The sequence below is a fragment of the Rhineura floridana genome, chromosome 17 (genome assembly GCF_030035675.1).
Source record: "Rhineura floridana isolate rRhiFlo1 chromosome 17, rRhiFlo1.hap2, whole genome shotgun sequence".
In the NCBI taxonomy this organism is placed as follows: Eukaryota; Metazoa; Chordata; class Lepidosauria; order Squamata; family Rhineuridae; genus Rhineura; species Rhineura floridana.
In genome coordinates, this window is record NC_084496.1 from 8,080,822 (window position 1) to 8,100,750 (window position 19,929).

The 19,929-nt window shown below is 46.6% G+C and overlaps 1 non-coding gene and 1 pseudogene across 1 annotated transcript; both read right to left on the reverse strand.

Annotated features, from left to right (window-relative positions):
• Positions 1-10,028: 10,028 nt before the first annotated feature.
• LOC133372180 (5S ribosomal RNA) lies at positions 10,029-10,146 on the reverse strand (annotated as a pseudogene).
• A 374-nt stretch (positions 10,147-10,520) lies between these two features.
• On the reverse strand, positions 10,521-10,639 carry LOC133372143 (5S ribosomal RNA). The gene has a single exon (XR_009759454.1). It is a non-coding gene; the product is annotated as a 5S ribosomal RNA (ribosomal RNA).
• Between the last annotated feature and the right edge of the window lie 9,290 nt (positions 10,640-19,929).

A 19,929-nucleotide genomic window follows, 5' to 3' on the forward strand; every position in this document is an offset into this window, starting at 1 on the left:
TTCTGGACACCGCACTTTAAGAAGGATGCAGATGAACTGGAACGAATTCAGAGGAGGGCAACGAGGATGATCAGCAGACTAGAAACAAAGCCCTATGAGGAGAGACTGAAAGAGCTGAGCATGTTTAGTCTTGAGAAGAGAAGACTGAGGGGAGATAGGATAGCACTCTTCAAGTATTTGAAAGGCTGCCATGCAGAGGAGGGCCAGGATCTCTTCTCGATCGTCCCAGAGTGCAGGACACGGAAGAATGGGCTCAAGCTGCAGGAAGCCAGATTTCAACATCCTAGGAAGGTGATGGGCTCTCCAACATTGGAGGCATCCAAGAGGCAGCAGGACAGCCACCTGTTGTGGATGCTTTAAGCTGGATTCCTGCATCGAGCAGGAGGTTGGACTTGATGACCTTATAGGACCCTTCCAACTCTGCTACTCTAGCATTCTATGACTCAGTACAGTGACTAAAAATGAGTTAAAACTATAAAGCCAGAATTCAGTTTAAAAGTCTGCTGCAATAATAATTTAAAAATTCAGTAAGTGCTGGATGTTCTATTATGATTTTGCAGTCCTAGACAGGAAACAAAAGTTTATCGAGACTCTGGTGGGTCACCATATGTGGATCACAAGTTGTTGAGGCCTAACATACATGCATATGTGAACAGGGTATACATGGTTAGAAATCCATGATAATGCTGGGATTCTTAGGATTTTAATAACAGCACTTTTGGATTGGCTCTGCTGGTGTGTTCGCACTGCATTGACCTTCCTGCCACATTGCCCCTTCCCCTCTACCTCCCAGTAAGCAACAACAAGGTGACCAGCTGGAGGTCATTGAGTGCTGTCACCCCACCACACCATTCGCTATGGGATATAGTGGATGTAATGGAAACCCAGGAGTATGGACAGAACCAGTGGGATATGATTATCTCCGAGTACAATACATAGGAAGGATAGGGAAGAGTGTATTGGAGAGTGTATGTATGTCCAAAAGGACATCCCTAAAGAGGCAGACTCCTCCATGGAATCAATGTAGGTTGTGATGCCAGACCCCAAGAGTAATTTATTCCTGGGGGCACACTATTGTTTCCTCTGATACAAACATGTGCATGCTGGTAGAAATATTTTTAGGTTGCTAGTATTAAGAAGGTGAGCATATCCAACAGTCTTGCTTATTTGGAATGGCAATTTCAATTTATGTTTCATAATGTGATGTATGGTTTTCTTTTATTTTTGTCTAGATATTTTTATAATTGTTATATTTTGTTTTTGAAGATATGCATATTGCTCGCAATTTATTGTGCAGTTATGTTTATTTAAAATGTGATAGATTTCATTTTCTTTTACTGTCAATTGTACCAAATGTGATGTTATATTGTTTTTATGTTGTGAACCGCCCAGAGAGCTTCGGCTATGGGGCGGTATAAAAGTGTAATTAATAATAAATAAATAAATAAATAATTATTATTACTATTATTATTATTATTATTAAAATGTCCCCTTCTTTCCCTTCTTCTTTTCTTCTTCATACATTTACAACAATAACAATAACAATAATTTTTTTGAAAGAGCCAGAAGTTCAACTAGGAGGAGGCCTGCCTGACCTCCAATACTGAACGCACACTCCTGGTGCACATGAGCTGTGCATGCGAGCCACGGGGAGCCACTAACAGTGACTCCCTCTGAAAAGTTGAGTGATCAGGCAGGGATATCAGTGATCGGATGGTTGCTGGTCTACAACTCCCACCATCCCTGTGCCGGCTGGGGCTGATGGGAGTTGGAGTCCAACCACATCTGGAGGGCCACCTATTCCTTAGCCCTGCTTTACCCCCTCATTCTCTCTCTCTCTCCTCCCCCATCCACCTAGTTTTATTTTGAACAGCAGCCGTAATGGTGAGTTTGCCTTTTGCCCAGCCCCAAAAGCACCTTTCAGGGTGAGCCAGGCCAGTAGATTACATCACAGAGCAGCTATTAAGGAACCTTCGGAACGGAACATATCTCCTATCAAAGCACAAAGGGCACCGTGCAAAAAACCTAAGGGGAGGCTGGCAGGATGCCCTGACCTTTCAGCCAGGAGGAGGGAGGAATACAACGTTCAAGCGACTTGTTGCTTAAAAAATAATCATAAATTGTGCAAAGCAAGCTCTGTTATCATCTTATCAAAGGACAGCGTTCCCCTTGGAAGCCGTGGGCCTCTCTGAAGCGCCCATTGGTTCTATGGCGCAAAACAGGCTGATGAGTTATGAATTAACCCAACATTGCTCCAAATTGGGGCAGCTGCCAAATGCAAGATTAAATATCTACGGCCATTAAAAAAAAAACGGGCTGAGGGAGCTAGCCTGGGAATTGGTAGAATGGGATAAGGATAAGAAATACCCCCAGGAGTTGCTTCTGGAACAGCTTTTACAGAAGAAGAGGCACAAACTGTGTACACACCATGCATTTGAAAAAATATTTAAAGCACATTCTCCTCCACCAAAAAATCCTGGGAACTGCAACAAAGTTGTTTTAGATTCTGAACTTGGGGGTGTCTTTAAATTATAATGTATATTACTTTATTTATTTCAAAATGTGGTAAGTGAGCCCTGCTGCATTTGGGACCCTTCTGCTCATTCTGTTGTGTGGGGCCCCTGATAGCTGCTTCAAACTCTTACCTTGATGGCACCCCTGGGTATCCAGTAGCTTCACTGTCATTAACAATATTGCCATGAAGGACATGACTGCAGAAGAGTATTGGGATGTGTTTCAGAATGTACTCAGCTGGGCATAGGAGATCTGGCTGGCACCTTGTGTGAATTGAGAATCTGCTCATAGCTCACTCCTGCCCTCCCATGTCCTCTGCACTGTGTGGAATTTGTCCAACCCATTTTAAAGGCCATCTGTGCTTGTGCCCATCACTGTGTCCACAAGTGGATTTTTGTTCTGTGAAGAATTATTTCCTTTGCCTCTCCTGGACAGGATGTTCATCGCTAGCAGGTGGGCTGAGATAGAGGCTGAAAAATCTCCTAATTTTTCATAAGGCCTTTATAGGGAAGTCCCTGAAATTCTGAGATCTGCGATTAAAACAATAATAAATCACACATTTTGGCAACCAGATTTTCTGGCACAGGTTCCCACCATGCATAACTTGAGTCTTGAAGGGTTGAGGAATGTAAATACTCATTACTTCATCGCGATAAGCACCTTGCCCTTGAAAGAAAAGCTTGCCCTGGGGAAGGACGAGAAAAATACTTCTTGAAATGACAGGGAGTTTAGCATGGTTTCCCATCAGAAATCAACGAGAAGTTGATGTACCTAGTCATGGAGAAGGGAGGGGGTACAGTGCTGGTTTGGTGCTGCAAAACCCTGGATGCTCACTGTCCTCCTGTTGGTAACATGGGGAAGGCCTGCAGCTCAATGGTAGAGCATCTGTTTTGCATGCGAAAGGTCCCAAGTTCAATCCCAGCCATCTCTAGGTAGGGTTGGGAAAAGACTCCTGGTCTGCAATCCCAGAGAGCTACTGCCAGGGGTGCCTGGTGCCCAATGGGTCTGGGTGGGGTGGAAGGCAGAGAGGCCAACAGTAGGCGGAGCCAAAGCCAATGATAGGTGAAGCCAGAGCCGATGACAGGCAGAGCCCACTCATTCTAGTTTTGCCCCCTTCCTCCTCCCTGCTGAGTTCTGCACGGGCAACACTGGGAGGAAGAAGGTGGTAGCCAAGGCTACCCCTGGACTGGTTGTAAGAACGCAGGCAGGTGAGGGCTGGCAGAGGTTGGGCTGAGGTTGGTGGGGCAGTGCCCTATTAGCCCCAATGGACCGGCCTCCACTGGCTGCTGCCAGTCAGTGTAGACAAATACTGAGCCAGATGGACTAACGGCCTGACTCAATGAACGATGGCTTTCTGTATTCGTCCAGTCTATTGGAAGACCTGAGCTACGTTTCTTGCCGGCGCTTTTGGTTCCAGTTTACATCAGGTGCTCTGAAGACTTAAGTCACATCCACGCCATACATTTAAAGCACATTTTTTAATTTATTTATTACATTTGTATACCGCCCCATAGCTGAAGCTCCATGGGCGGTTTACAACAATCAAAACATTAAAAACAAATATACACATTTGCATTAAAAATGTAAGAGCTATTTTCCTGATCAAAGAACCAGATTCTAGTCCCGATAACTATTTCCAAAGTCATGCATTTCTCATAGTTGCCCATGGAAGAGGAAAATTAAACATATGCATCCAGTGAAAGCACTGATCTTTCCACAGGCATCCATAAGAAATATATGATACTCTTATGACATCAAAGTAGTTCAGTGTAATAGTTGGCATAAAATTCTTCTTTTCATCTTAAACTTGCCTCTAGATTTCTGACTTTTGCCACTCTGTCTTCAACTTCTACAATTATTCTTCTTCCCTCTGCATGCTCTCTTTTGCTGAGAGGCCGGACCCGCACTGCCACTTTGACGTTCGCCATATCCCGTCTTAGTCCCAGGAAAAGACGCCTGCCCCTCGGCCACCCAAACCATGACTCCACATCACATCGCTGTCCCTCAGCAGCTCTAGAGCTTTGGCTCAGAGCCACGGCCACGGCCCGACCCTACCCGACGCGGCTGCTCTTGAGGGAAGGGCCTGCCCACCTGTTGAGAGCCCGCCACTCTTTTGAGCACACGCCTTCCCCCAAAGAATCCTGGCAACTGCAGCTTGTTAGGGGTGCTGGGCACTGTGACTCTGGGCGGGGGAAGCTACAGTTCCTAGGCTTCTCTGGGGGAAGCCATGACTCTTAAAGTGGTATAAATGCGCTTTTAATGTATAGTGTGGATGTGTGTCCCATAGATGAGGTTGGCTTATAGCAGGAGGCTCTACTTGCACTGCTTCGGGGAAGGGCTATTGCGCACAAGCTGCATCTCACTGTGATTTTATTGTTTTAATATGTACACTGCCTTGAGATAGATTGGAACAGGCGGTATATAAATACTTTTATCAATAATATAAAACAAATAGAGCATACAGTTTGCATACACAAAGTCCCAGCGTCGATCCCTGGCTAGTCCAGCCAAAAGGCATGGGTAGCAAGTGCTGGTAAAGACCTCAGCCAGTGCTAGGAACCCAGGAAGCTGCATTATCCAGATTCAGACCCCTGGTCCATTTAGCTCAGTGTTGCCTACACAGACTGGCAGCTGCTCTCCCTGCTTTCAGTCTAGGGATGCTCTCAGTGCAACCGGATTGAAGCTGGGACCTTCTGTGTGCAAAGCAGATGCTCTGACCATTGAGCGCCATCCTTTTCCCAGCCCAGATAGGCAGTGGAATAGACGCAGACCTTATTGTAAGGCAGCTTCCTCTGTGGATTGTGTCTGTGGGTCTGATCTATCCATTTCCCATGGGGTGCCCATCATCGCATCCCACATTTTCTTACCACCTGTTCCTGGCCCACCCCATCTCTGGGCAGGCACTTCAAACAGGCCTTCCCCTTGCAGCGCATCTTGTGCTTCTGGTGCTTTCTGGCTGCTGCCTCCTTTTGTTTCCTTCTTGACCCTCTTGTTCATCCAAGCTGCTTAGTGGGAGGGACGTCTCCTCGCGGGCTCCTTCCCAGACTGCACAGAAGCACCTTCACGTTGCCAAGCTCTTGCTGTTCGGATGGCCACCTGCGCAGGCTGAACCTGTGGCCGTGCCATCTGGGAGAGGGAAGGTCGGTGGGAGCTGTCTTCTGTTCTTTTGGATGCTGCAAATCAGGGCAGAGTTAAAGGCCCTCGATAGTCCTTATGTCGCTACTGATGGCTTTTTTTTTAAAAAAGGGGGGTTAATCAAATTCATATCCTCTTTAGAGTTGGAAGGGATCTTGGAGGTCTTCTAGACCAGCCTTTTGCTCAGTGTGGGATTTGCATTGCAGGATAAAGAATTCCAGGAAAGGAGAATAGGAGGGGCCTTGAAATTCAGTCAGCAGGAACTGGACAGCAGACCACAGTCTTCCCCAGGTGTATCTTCCTTTACATTCTAGTAATCAGTTCTAATTTATTTATTTATACCCCACCTTTCCTTCAAGGAGTTCAAGGTGGCATGCATGGCTCTCCTCCTCTTCATTTTATCGTCACGACAATCCTGTGAGGTAGATTAGGCTGAGGGAATGACTGGTCTAAGGTCCCCCAAGCGAGCATCATGGTTGACTGTGGATTTGAACTCTGGTCTCCCAGGTCCTAGTCTGACACTCTAACCACAGTTTCCTACATTTTTCTAAATTATTCTCAAAGTGCATCTACGCATATAAATTAGCACGTATAGATTTTATATGCAAATCTGTGTCCTAAGGATGTAAGAAGACCCCTGCTGGATCAGGCCATTGGCCATTCGAGGCCATCATCCTGTTCTCACAGTGACCGACTAGATGCCTCTGGGGAGCTTGCGGGCAGGACCTGCGATTCTTAGCAACTGGTATTCAGAGGCAGACTGGACCCAAACATAGCAGAGTGGCTTCCTACATTTTGAAGTAAGTGGAGTAATACACATTACCATCTAAAGAAATGTAGACCATTAAGCCCAGAATCTAAAGTTACCTAAGTGCACTACTTGACATCTTAGACTAGCCTGTGCAATTCACACCTCAAGCATAGACACACACACACACAGGGTTCTTTATTTATAAATATATTTGTATACTGCTATTTCATTTAAAAAAACTATGAAAGAGGTTTACAACAAATTTTTAAAAAACCCATACAGTAAAAACCATTAAAAATACAGTAAAAACAAAGGCCTACTATTGTAAAAAGCAGAGCCTGGAAAAGTTACTTTTTTGAACTACAACTCCCATCAGCCCAATCCAGTGGCCATGCTGGCTGGGGCTGATGGGAGTTGTAGTTCAAAAAAGTAACTTTTCCAGGCTCTGGAAAAAGGCATGCTGCTTTTCCAGGTTTACCTACTGTAACATTTTTAGTGCTTTGTTGCATAAAATGCACTAATAACTTGCCCACGCTGACCCTCACGGGGTCTGGCAACACCCTGAGAAACCTCCCACACCCTTGGTCAGTCTTTGCCATGCTGGGGCCCTCCGGATGCGTTGGACTGCAATTTTCATTGGCCTCAGCCGGCGCAGCCAGGCTGGCTGGAGCTGATGGGAACTGTCATCCAAAACATCTGCAGGGCACCGGGTTGGCCGACAGCCTTCCTAACGTTTGGGGCGGTCAACTTTTTTTGCCGTCTCCTCCTCCTATGTCATTGGTAGTTGCTTGATTGGCAAACTCAGGAGCCCATGGGGATGTTTTTCTCTCAACTTCGCAGCTCCTGCATCGTTGAAAGTTTTCATGCAGGGATGGGGAAACGTTTCCGGCCTGAAAGTTAGTTATTCTTTATTTATATCCCGCCATCCTTCCAATACTGGAACTCGCGGTGACTTCCAGATAAAAGCACATATCATTAAAACATACAGAATCTACATTAAAATGAAATGAAAGCCACATTTCCTCCTGAGCTACCTTCCAGGCGTGTGTGTGCATGCCAGAGGTGGGCATGGCCAGAGGCAAAAAGTGGGTGGAGCCATACTCCACATACTTTGCCACCCTGGGCTCCTGCTGGGAGGAAGGGCAGGATATTATTTATTTATTTATTTATTTATTGCATTTATATACCGCCCCATAGCCAAAGCTCCCTGGGCGGTTTACAAAAAATTAAAACATTAAAAACAAATATACAAATTTTAAAAACACATTTCTAAAAAGCAATTTAAAAACACATGCCAAAATGCCTGGGAGAAGAGGAGAGTCTTGACCTGGTGCCGAAAAGATAACAGTGTTGGCCCTAGGCACACCTCGTCAGGATGATCATTCCATAATTTGGGGGCCACCACAGAGAAGGCCCTCTCCCTAGTTGCCAGCCTCCCAGCTTCCCTCAGAGGAGGCACCCGTAGGAGGGCCTTTGATGTTGAGCGTAGTGTACGGGTGGGTTCGTGTCGGGAGAGGCGTTCCATCAGGTATTTATTGAGGCATTCCATCAGGTATCAATCAAATAATAAATAAATAAAATACGCATACAAAAATCAGACATTTACGCACGCACGCACACATACCCATCCAGGCAAGCAGGTGACACAGTCACAGCTCAAGAACAGATTCCATCCAGGCAAAAGCACTTGAAGACAGGATGGAGCAAAGCCATTGATGGGCAAGAGCTGGGGAGAGTCCCAAGGGCCAGACAGAGAGGCCTGGAGGGCCTCATATGGCCTCCGGGACTGCGGCCCCCTCTGGTTTGAATGTTTTACGTTGCCACAACTCCCCATCAGCCCAGCAAGCACAGCCAATGGCCAGGGACTATGGGAGTTGCCGTTCAGCTGAAGCCCCCCCCCCACTCCTGTTACACTGTTTACACTTTAGGCCGTGGGCCCTTTTCAAATGGTGGTAGGGCAGATCTGGAGCCTAAGCAACTTGCACAGATGTAGATGTACTGTCCTCAAGTCGATTCTGACTTATGGAGACCCTATGAATAGGGTTTTCATGAGGCCGAGAGGCAGTGCCTCACCCAAGGTCACCCAGTGAGCTTCATGGCTGTGTTGTGATTCGAACCCTGGTCTTCCAGGCCATAGTCCAACCGATGCCAAATGCATGGCCAACGTCAGATGAGCCCGGCTGGGGCTTGTCTCCTGTTCCTCTCCACACCTGCCGGGCTGGCTTTGGGTGCGCTGATCCTGCTTTTCCTGTGCCTGTGAAGGTGCTTGGCTCGGTTCGACCTGCTTATGATGACAAGTCAGAGTTGTGTTTGCTGAGACCTCTCTCTTTCTCCCTCTCCCTCTCCCTCATACACACCCACCCACCCCACTGCCTGCTCTGTTCTGTTCTGCCCTCCCCCCCCCAAACCTCGCCAGGGCCATTGCAGATCACAAGAGAGCCTGGAGGGCAAATTGATACAAATGGGTGCCGGCTGAGGAGGAGAAGAAGTGGTTGAGAGAGAGAGAGAGAGAGAATGTGTGTGTGTGTGTGTGTGTGTGTTTGCAACCCATGTTTTGATGCAATTCTGCCAAGAGCCCTATTGGTGTAACGAGAGGCTTGCTGTCCTAGGCGCTCTTACCCGGTTCACCTGGCCAGGTGAGTGCGATGGAAGGGATAAGATCCAACACTGCTCCCTGAGCTACCAGCAGCTTTTCCGAGTGGAGAGGAGGCGGGGAGTATCCATGCCTACAGTCCAGAGGAAGCTGTTAACAAGCTGGATTCTGGACAAATCCTTAAAGGTAAGGCATGGCCATTTCAGTTCCCTCTCTATTGCACCCCAGCCTGGAGTTGGTAGGTGCCAATGTTGGGCAGGGAAGGTATATGTAAACCAAGACTTTGACAGGCAGGATCAGAGAGCATGCTTGTGCAAAGGCAACAAAAGAAAGGCTTTGCAGAAACACTTGCAAAGACTGACCGTCGCTCCGTGGTGGAATACTTGCTTTGTGTGCAGAAGGTCTTAGGTTCAGTCCCCTGCATCTCCTATGTTCCTGTGCTTTGAGCTTGAATCCACGACATTCTGCGTGCAAAGCAGGTGTCCTGCATATAGAGAACTGTTTGGAGACGGGCCGCAGCTCCGTGGTAGAACATCTGCTTTGCATGAGGAAGGCCCCAGGTTCAATTCCTGATGCCTCCAGGCAGGGCTGAGGAACGCTCCTGGTCTGAAACCCTGGAAAGCTGCTGCCAGCCAGGGTAGACAATACCTAGCTAGATGAACCAATGGTCTGTCTCAATATTGAGGCAGCTTCCGATGGTTTTGCTTTTCCTTTCACTTGCTGCCTCTTTACTCTGTTTAAAGAGCCTGTGCCCACAAGAGAGATCAAGAGGTTAAGCCACCACCACCACCACCAATCACTTTACCACCATGCCAGGAAAAATCTGGGTGTGCCGAACATCTGTGCATCAGACTCCCACCCCCTCCCCCTGATCTCCTTCTGGAAGGAAGGGCGGGATATACAACTTTAATAAATATTTTGTTGTTATATGCCTTCAAGTCAATTACGGTGACCCTATGAATCTTTTTCTGGTTATATTCGTACGGTTTTCATGGTAAGAGGTATTCAGAGGTGGTTTACCATTGCCTTCCTCTAAGCCTACGGCACCCGGTATTCCCAGGCGGTCTCCCATCCAAGCACTAACCAGCCTGACCCTACTTAGCTTCCGAGATCAGACAAGATCGGGTGTGTTCAGGGTAGCATGTCCATAAATATGGTTTTAATTGCTTGCTTTTCACTGTTTTATTGATAGTTGTGATTGTTTTTTGCAAACTGCTTAGAGGTCTTTACATTTGAGCGGTATATAAAATTTGTTAAATAAATAAAATAACAAATAACAAAATACAGTAGAAGCAATAAAATACCGTTAAATGTGAACATTTATTTATTTATTATTTGATTTATATCCCGCCCTTCCTCCCAGCAGGAGCACTCATGCCCCAATCTCAAGGAACGTTGTTGTTGTTGTCGTCATATGCCTTCAAGTCGATTACGACTTATGGCGGCCTGATGAATCTTTTTTGGATGTATTCATAGGGTCTTCATGGTAAGAGGTCTTCAGAGGTGGTTTACCATTGCCTTCCTCTAAGCCTACAGCACCTGGTATTCCCAGGCGGTCTCCCATCCAAGCACTAACCAGGCCTGACCCTGCTTAGCTTCTGGGATCAAACGAGATCGGATGTGTTCAGGGTAGTATGGCCGTAGGCTTAATACATATAAATAAATAAGTAAATGGATAGGGTCCTCCTGTTCCCTGGGTCCTTTAAGTACTGAGCAATGCCCCTAGGGCAGAGACAGTCAGTGTGATCCCCTCCAGATGCTGTTGGAGTCAGATTCCCATCAGCCCCAGCCAGCAAGCCCAATGGTCAGGAATGATGGGACTTGCAGCCTGCAGCTTCTGAAGAGCGCCACGCTGTGTATCTCTGACCTGGGGGATAATTTGTGGTATGGGGGTGTCATTTGGGTAAGGGCCCATTGCTCAGAGGTAGAGCACTTGCTTTGCATTCAGAAGGCCTCCGTTTCAATCCCTGCTGTCTCCAAGCTGGGGTGGGAAAGGCGCCCGTCTACAAGCCCAGAGAGTTGCCGGCCGGGCAGAGCAGAGAACAGTTGTACCAACGGTCTTGACTTGTTACAAGGCAGCTTGATGTGTTGCTCTGTGGCAGGGCTGGGGAACCTGTGGCCCTTCAAATGTTGCCGGACTCCATCAGCTGCAGCCAGCACGGCCAATGGTCAGGGACAATGGAAGTTGCAGTCCAGCCCAGTTGTATGGAGCTGTCCAAAAGCTTATTGTGGGATGTAACCCCTCCCCCATTCCTAAGTGCCTGGGGGTATCACATATTAAAGCATATTGCAAGAGCAGAAGTTTTAGGCTGGTTTTTACTGGTTCGTGTTGGTTTAATATGTGTTTTGCTATTTATTTTTGGATTACTTTGCTGGTTGTAGCGACACTGGTCGCAGAGCTTGGAAAAGTTACTTTTTTTGAACTACAACTCCCATCAGCCCCAGCCAGCATGGCCACTAGATTGGGCTGATGGGAGTTGTAGTTCAAAAAAGTAACTTTTCCAGGCTCTGACTGGTTGCATCCACACCCTGCAAGAGCAAGTGCGGTGTAGCAGTTCGAGTATCGGACTGGGGCCTGGGAGATCAGGGTTTATATCCCCTCTTGGCTGTGAAGCTCACCGGGTGATCCTAATCCAGTCGCAGTCTCTCAGCCTAACCTACCTCACAGGCTTGTTGGGAGGACAGAATGGTGAAGAAGAGGGAGGACCGTGTACACCACCTTGAGGTCCTTGGAGGAAAGTTTGGCTATGAATGTAATGTTCATTAAATATTAGCCGTGAGGCTAAATGGACCCTCCATGTTCAAAGGCAGACTATCTTTGAATGCCGCTTGTTGGTGAACAGAGGAAGGGAGGCGGCTGTATCCTCCCTCCTCTGCTTTTGGGCTTCCTGGACACATCAGGCTTGCCTCCGGGGGGCAGGGTTGGGACAGTCTCCTGCCTGAAACCCTGGAGAGCCACTGCCAGTCAGTGTAGACAGTATTGAGCTAAATGGACCAACGGTCTGACTCAGTATAAGGCAGCTTTTTATGGGCTGTATCCAGTGGTAGTCCTGCACAGAGGAGACCCAGTCAAATGAATGGACGTGATGAATGTTGATCCATTCAATTCAATGAATCTGCTCTTAGCAGGATTTAGCTAGAGACAACTCTATGTACCTAAGCCACCTGTGTTACTGATTGGGTTGATCTGTATCCAGATTTGGTGTATCCGAAGGAGCCATCCTCTCCAATTCAACAGCAGCTTCCTGAAGATTTTAACTCCTGGCCATTGAGAGATTCTGGCACGTGGGAAGGTCAGCTGTGGTCCTTCTGCTTGAATGTACCTCCTAATGAGCTGTCCAATTGTTTAGCTGATCATTTGCTCCTAGGCGAGCTTTCGACACAGAGTTTCTTTTTGACATCCTTCCCTCTGCCCCTTCTTGGGTTATTTCCATGAGACAGGAAAAGAGCAACCTTTTCATCCATCTAGAAGCATGTGTGTTTATATAATCCCAGGTATTTGTTTGTTTTGGCATCCTCAGTTGCTGGGATCGATGGCCCTCCTGCCACCGATTGCGGTCGGAAGCGGGTGGCAGCGCTTCAACCCAACCGCTTCCTCAAAGAGCATGTGTTGAATTTGACAAGAGAGAGGCTGCTGAAAATGGACTCCCTGGGGCGAGGGGATCCTCAGCTGTGCCATCATATCTAGAAGGGAGATGCCTGGACATGGCATCAGGCCTTCCATATCTGTCATTTTCTGGACCAGTGCTGGTTCCCACAGAGAAGGCAGTGAGGCAGGTCAGACATTGCAGGACCACAGATAGCTCCAAGCTGAGCATGTTGCTCCAACAGAGGTTGAGAGCAGGCAGAGGCCTTCTAAACCTCTGGCTCCTGGCTCCAGGCTCCACCCCTTCATGGAGAACTGCAGAGCCTTCAAGGGCCAACCCTGTGGCCTGAAGATGGGCATTCCTCCTTGGTTCCATAGCACTCTCGTGGTGCGCTTCCTGAACCACTGTGAAGTGTGGTAGGAGGCATCTGGTTCCTCGGGTTCAGGTGAAGGCGACCATGATGGTCTGGGCTCTGTGGTCTAGGAGGTTCCTCTGGGAGCTCCTGCCCAATAGCGTCAGGGACAGGGGTCTCCTGATCTCCAGCAGCCAGCTCAGAGCCCTGAACTCGATCCGGATCCTTAACGGGTGCCTGTACAGCTCCTGGCTCTGTGTCTGAATTGCTGCTGGATTCAGGGGTCCTGAACATTTCTGGCATTCAGGTGAGTGGTGTTGTTTACATAGCTAAAACAGCATTCCCAATGTGAAGGAAGCATCAGCAGCAAGCTTGGGGGGACCCCAAGGTTTGTAGAAGTATTGGAGGGACTTTAGAAAAAAGTTGGGGGGAACCCCCCCCAAAAAAGACCCCATGAGGACTGGGATGGTTCCAGACTGTCACTGTTTTCAGGTGGGATTCAACCACATGCCAGCAAATTTCAGTTGTGTAGTTATAGTGATGGAAGTTGTACTCCAATCCATCTGGAGGGCACTAGGTTGGCAAAGGCTGGTATAAGAGAAAGGCATAAGAATGGAGCTGTTGCAAATAGGGGTAAACAGATCAGTCTATTTCACGTTTTTATTAATAAATCCATTGCATCCTGATTTGGCATTTATCTGCAATTTAAAAAAAATGCATGAAAAGTTTTATCAAAATACTTATTTCAATCTTTTCAATTGCTTTACTGCTCTATATGTACTATTGTACTTAAATATGTATTTTATCTCAATATGTCTATTTTTCAGTGTATTCTGTCCTGAGATACACATTTCTAACTTCTTGGGGACCTTCGTGTATCAAGCAACTAATCGTCATCACCATTGTCATCATAAAATCATAATTTTGTTTTGAGTTCAAAACTGTATTACAAAATTCAGAGAGATGCGAAATCCAAAAGATAATTGCATTCTAATTCGCACCTTACGCTGGGCAGTGAGGATTGGGTCAGTTTACATCAAAATCTGCAGAAATTGAATTCCCCAAACACCCCTGATTGCACATTGACAAGAGTGCCCCTGTTTTTATAATGTTAAGGCAGGTGGTGGAGAACATGTGGCTCTCCAGATGTTGCTGGTCTCCAGCAGTGGCTGAGAGACAGAGTCAGGGGCTACAGCAGCCTTTCCCAACCAGTGTGCCTCCAGATGTTGTTGGACCCCAACTCCCATCAGCCTCAGCCAGCATTGCCAATGGTCAGGAAAGATGGGAATTGTGGTCCAACAACATCTGGAGGCACACTGGTTGGGAAAGGCTGGGCTACAGAGTCACCATCAGACCAGGTTGTGGGCTCTGATCCTGCTTCTGGAGACCAGGAGACGATAGAGCCTGGAGATGACAACCTCCCATAGCACCGGGGCCCATAAAGCTAGCGCCAGAACCCTCACAGGTGCCTTCCCCTGATCCAGATGCCTCTCACCACATGTCACTGATCCAGTGGTGCAGGGAGTGCACCAGGAGGGAGGCTATGGCACAGAGGAGGAGTGCCCATCTTCAGGCCCTTTAAGAATCAAAGTTCTCCCCAAGGGGACAGAGCCTGGGAGAGGTGATGTGAAGGCAGAGGCTTTAAAAGGCTGTGTTTGCTGTCAGCCTTTGTCAGAGCAAGTTGCTTACTTGGAGCTCTTCAAGGTTCTGCAACGCCTGTCCTGTTTTGCGCCATGGGTGCTTTCACTAGATCAGAATATGGGGGTAGTGGGACCCAGGGATGGGTGACAAGTTTGGTTCAGTTCACATTGCAAGCCAAGCCTATCAAATTTGCACGGCCTGAAACAATGTGAGAAATGAAACAGCCATCCTTCGAAATTCACACTTACCCGAATTTTGCGTTGCAGTTCTGCCACCAAGCAATGTTTACAAAAATGCGTATGTGAGGGGGAGAGTGTGCTTAGAAATGAATATATGAGTGAAAATAACATGAAAATGCATTATACGATGAGAAACGGCTTGCGAAAATATGTATATTACTCAAAACTGCCTACAAAAATGTCTTTACAAACTAAACTGCTGGAGAATTTTCATTAGGATTGTGTTTTTGTTTTAAAAGCAAGTTGCCACTGAAATGTAGAGAACTGAAGGCTGGAAAAAAGAGAAATGGAGTGAACCAAAAGTGACGGATCTTTCCATCCATGGTAGAGCCCTTTGCCACTACGGTGAGGTGCATGAAAGGGTCTGCCACACCTCATAGTAAGGAGGAGACAGCAAGGAGATGAGTGAACAGCAACAACTGTCTCCCAATCCCAGGCGCATGGAGGGGCAAATATGTCAATTTTGGTTTCTCTCAAATTCTCATTTTTTTCAATCTTACATTCAGTTCTTACATTCATTTGTAATTCTTTTTCATTCATGAAAATTCATCAGCAAATTCCTCCTAACGTTTCCATGCCGTTTTGCCTAGAATACACATTTTTGCAAAGCAAGTTCTCCTAACAGAATGCATTTTAATGTTATTTTCCCCTACACATGGGTTTTTATGCATAGTTTACCCTGCTCTGTGCATTTCTGTACATATTACCTCACTGGAGAACTGCACCGCAGAGTTCGGTGTGAATTTCAAAGGGCGGCGTATTGCTTTGGAAAGTGTGTAATTAGGGAGGTTTGCCTTGAAATGCAAACTGAATGGGGTTTTCTCCCCACCCCTAGCTGTGGGTTGCTCTCCTCTTCCGTTTCCACGTCCAAAGTGAAGGGTTCAAGCTGGGGCTGGAAACAGAGGCAGTTTTTTCCCCCGACAGAAACACTGCTGACATAAATGCCGATCAACAGCAGTCAATTATCCCAATGAGTTGTGGGGCTATTGGTTCCTGGGACTTCCTTGGCTATTAGCAAAAGCTGTGCTCCTGCTGTTTGCCTGTGGCCTGGGGTGGAAACAAATCAAGCTTTGAAGCATTTATTGTGGGTGGCGGTGAAGAGTTGGTGGCCTTAACAAAGTGGAGAACCTGAACACAGCACAGCAATGGGTGCAGGCCAGAGGTGCGGGGCGGCAGGATAAGGAAAATAATGCGTTGCCTAGAGGTGCAGCTTGTCACAGGGATGATGATGATACTAATATTCATACTAATACTAATAATAACTGTCCAGACTTCAAAGTACAGTGCCAGAAAAGGTCCTCCACTCTTGCTCTGTAGAAGCATCGCTGAATGACTATGAAGCTGAGCTGCTTCTTCCTGAGATCAGCTTGTCTCCAAAGTCCCTTTCTCTAGTTTGCAGACTGGATTTGTTTTTGTGGCAGTCCGGGGCCCTCTGGCTTAGAGCCGGCCCTACCATCTGGCAAGGTGAGGTAGCTGCACATTGGGTGTGGCTCAGAATGCACAAACGACTGTCAAAAAGTTTAAAACCGGAGCTCGATTCGGCCTCATACGCACAGCGCCTGTTTCACTTTCGCATCACAGAGCCTCCTGAGCAGTTTTGTTAGAGGAAATTAAACATGTCAGGGTAGCAGTCATGCCTGGAATCCATTACTGATGTCGATAGGCATGCATTATACTTAGGGTGGCTGTGTGTCTACTTGGCAGAGGACAATCCTCTGTCTGAAGGAGGCTTCTATTTAAAGGGTTCCTCTGTTTGACAAGCTGTCCAGTCCAAGAGCAGAGCCAGTGTAGTGTAGTGGTTAAGGTGTTGGACTTAACCCTGGGAGACCAGGGTTCAAATACTGCATAGCCATGAAGCTCACTGGGTGATCTTTGGCCAGTCACTGCCTCTCAGCCTCATGAAAACCCTATTCACAGGGTCGCCATAAGTCGGAATCGACTTGAAGGCAGTACATTTATTTTTCAAGAAGGGGTAGCAGAAAAGGGCCATCACCTGTGAGCACCTGTTCAGCAGATGGAACAAGGCACGCAGGTCATCAGGTCAAACCCTTTGCCACTATGGTGAGATGCATTTCAATTTATTTGTTAACATTTTTATTTCCAACAATAATATTTCCAGTTTAACATTTGGCATTTAACACACACACACAAAGGGAAAAAAGAAAAAGAAGTATAAAATTAAGTAAATTTTAATTTTGTAAGATTAATTTTGTAAAATTATACAATTATAAACTTAAATTGAGTACATCAATATCATTGGTAATTACTTGCATAAATATATCAACTTCTTATAATAAAGTAAACAAATTACATGGATGCACGTTATCTTGAAATTTGTTATTCCAATTCATCCAAAAGATAGTCCAACATGCCAAATAGGAAGTCAGATAATATAACAATAACCCAAAGCCTTTCGCACCAATCAAAAGTAGGGGGAGGTTCAAAATTAAACATTGTCTAAGCATGGAGACAGAGATGTATTTCTACTTAAATTACAGTCATTAGTTATTATTTGTTCCTATACACACAAAATAACATATGCAAATATTATGCAAAGCTATAGCGGTAGCTGGTGTTCTCTGGGACTGGTAAGGTGGAAAGAAGGGAGACCAACATTAGGTGAAGCCAGGACCAATGACAGGCAGAGCCATCTCCTAGGCTGATTGTAAGTAAGAAGGCAGGCGGGTGGTGAATAGCTGAGGGCAGAATTAAGTTGGTGGGGCGGCGTCCCATTCGCCCAAATGGACCATTCTCCACTTTAAAGCTGTATTTTCTTTCTTTCTTGGTGATACATACACTGTATAATGGGAAGGGGAACAGAGGAAGGCCAGCTTTTCTCTAAGATTTTGTACAACTGGTAGCTAAAGATTTTTTTTACTGCGCACTAATGGCTAGAAGGTGCTTGCTAAGTGAGCCCTGATGGCTGGTGGCTGCCAGCTACAGCCTGCTCCTCATCTGCTTTTGTTGGGCCTTGAGAAAAAGCTTTCGGCAGTCTTGGAAGATAGTGTGGGAAAAAGATAAAATTTATATCTTTCCAATGGACTGGCAATAAGGATCTGGGGGCAGTATCAGGTCTGGTGTACACTGTTGCTTGTGGGGGGGGGGAGACTGACTTGCACTGCCCATCTATGCTAGCCTGCACCCCTATGCACAAGTTGTATATAAACACCCACAAGCTTCCAAACCCCTTTCTTTGCAGATAAACTGCCTGGAAACGTCCTAAAGAGGGAAAGGAAAAACATCAGTGATGGTTTTTCGTTGAGGAATAAAGCCTTAAAGCTTTGGCCCACTTCTGGAGCCCTTCCCATTAGCAAACTGAAGGTGCTGCTGGACTTGTTGGTGGCCGTGTGTCATGAGGTCAGGATCTCCCCCTCCTTACCTGCTGCTGTCTGATCTCATTATTGCCCCTCCCTTCTCGGCCTCAGGGTGTGGGTTTTGTGGCAGTTTCTATTACACAGGGACTAGAACTTCCTGGTTAAGCTAGGCACCTGGAGCAGGTGGTGGTAACAAGTGCCTGAGTGTGGCAGCTTCCCTTGTGGATAGCCCGTGAGTCCATTTCCTCGCAGCCCTTGTCCTGAATCAGAGTTGGCGCAAAGGCCTGGGGATTTCGACCCTGCTTTCCCAGGGTCCTTTATTGTTGTTTTGCATTTGGGTTTTCATGTTACTATGTGCTGCCCTGGGATCCTTGAGCGAAGGGCGGAGTACAAACACCCCAAATAAACCAACTTCCTGGCAGCTGATTGGGATGTCATAAAAGGGCAGCCAGTTGTTACTTAGACAAAATGTCTTTGGCTGGCCCTGTCTGCCCCACTTCCTAGGGCTCAGGCTTGATGCATGCCCCATTGATTGTTCAAAAACAAACCCACCCATCTTGGAAGGGTTTCATTCCAGTAGCCATCCTGGTGCCCTCCAGATAGTTTGAGCTGGTGGTAATTTGAATGTTCAGCCCTGGAGAAGGAGCTGTCTCTGCTAAAGCAATAGTGACCCCTAGTGTTCAAATGAGGCTGGAGACTGCCCTAATTCATATACAGTCGTGTAGTGGCAAATTCAGAAGTGCCGGGTCCCTTCATTATAGTCACAGCCACACCCCCTTGTAAGATTATAAAACCTTCTAAAGTTATAGAATAATCTGGTCAGGTTTGCATACTGCTTTCTGCTTCTCTATCACTGTCACCATTTGCTGGCCTTTCTCACTATCAGAGATATTGCTTGAATTACTGAATTCAGTGTCTACATGTTTATTTTCTGCTGCTGCCAAACTGCTTGATGATGTAGACAGGATGTTATCATTGGGATTCATTCTTCTTCAGTTAAAAATTTCTTCACTCTTTTTGAAGCAGGAACTAATAAAGGCTTGCTTGCAATTGACATTCATTGGGACTCTTCTCGGGGGCTAACATGCTCCCCTTTCATGCTGATTGGTTCTTAGGATGCTGGAGACATAGGGACCCTACTACGACCTGGCTTCCCAAAAAGTGAGGGGTCTAAGAACACCCCCAGGAGCCCAGACAGCTACATCCCTGTTCATATAGAAAAGTCTTTCCCCCCTGCCGTCCCAAGACATAATCCCCTTCCGATATTCCTGCCTAATAGTTACAGAATCTTCACTTTTGCACTAGTTGGTGGTATTGCTTTCCTAGCGGCCAGAAACATCTGCATTGTCTAACATATCCTAGCCTTTGTTGGGGTAGCAGATTGCAGAGGGGTAGCCATGTCAGTCTATTGTAGCAAAAACATCAAAAAGGGAAGCTGAGGTGAGCATAGGAAGTTGCCCTCTACCGAGTCACTTTGCAGATTTTTCTTTTAAAGTTCTCTTTAAAATTCATCAGCATTTTCATGCAAATGTCTCCTAATATACAGTATACATCTTGGTGTGCACTTTCCCCTAATATGCACATTTTTTGCAGAGCAATATGCATTTTTAGGTGCACCTTACCCTGGTATATGCATTTTTGTACACGTTCCTTGGCTGCAGAACTGCACTGCAAAATTGGGAGAAGTGCAAATTTCAAAGGATGGTTGCGTTTTCCCTTTGGTTATTGTTTTGTTAAGGTCCACCTTTAAATGCAAACAGAAGCAAATTTCTCTTCCCACCTTATACCCAGGGCCCAGGCCAG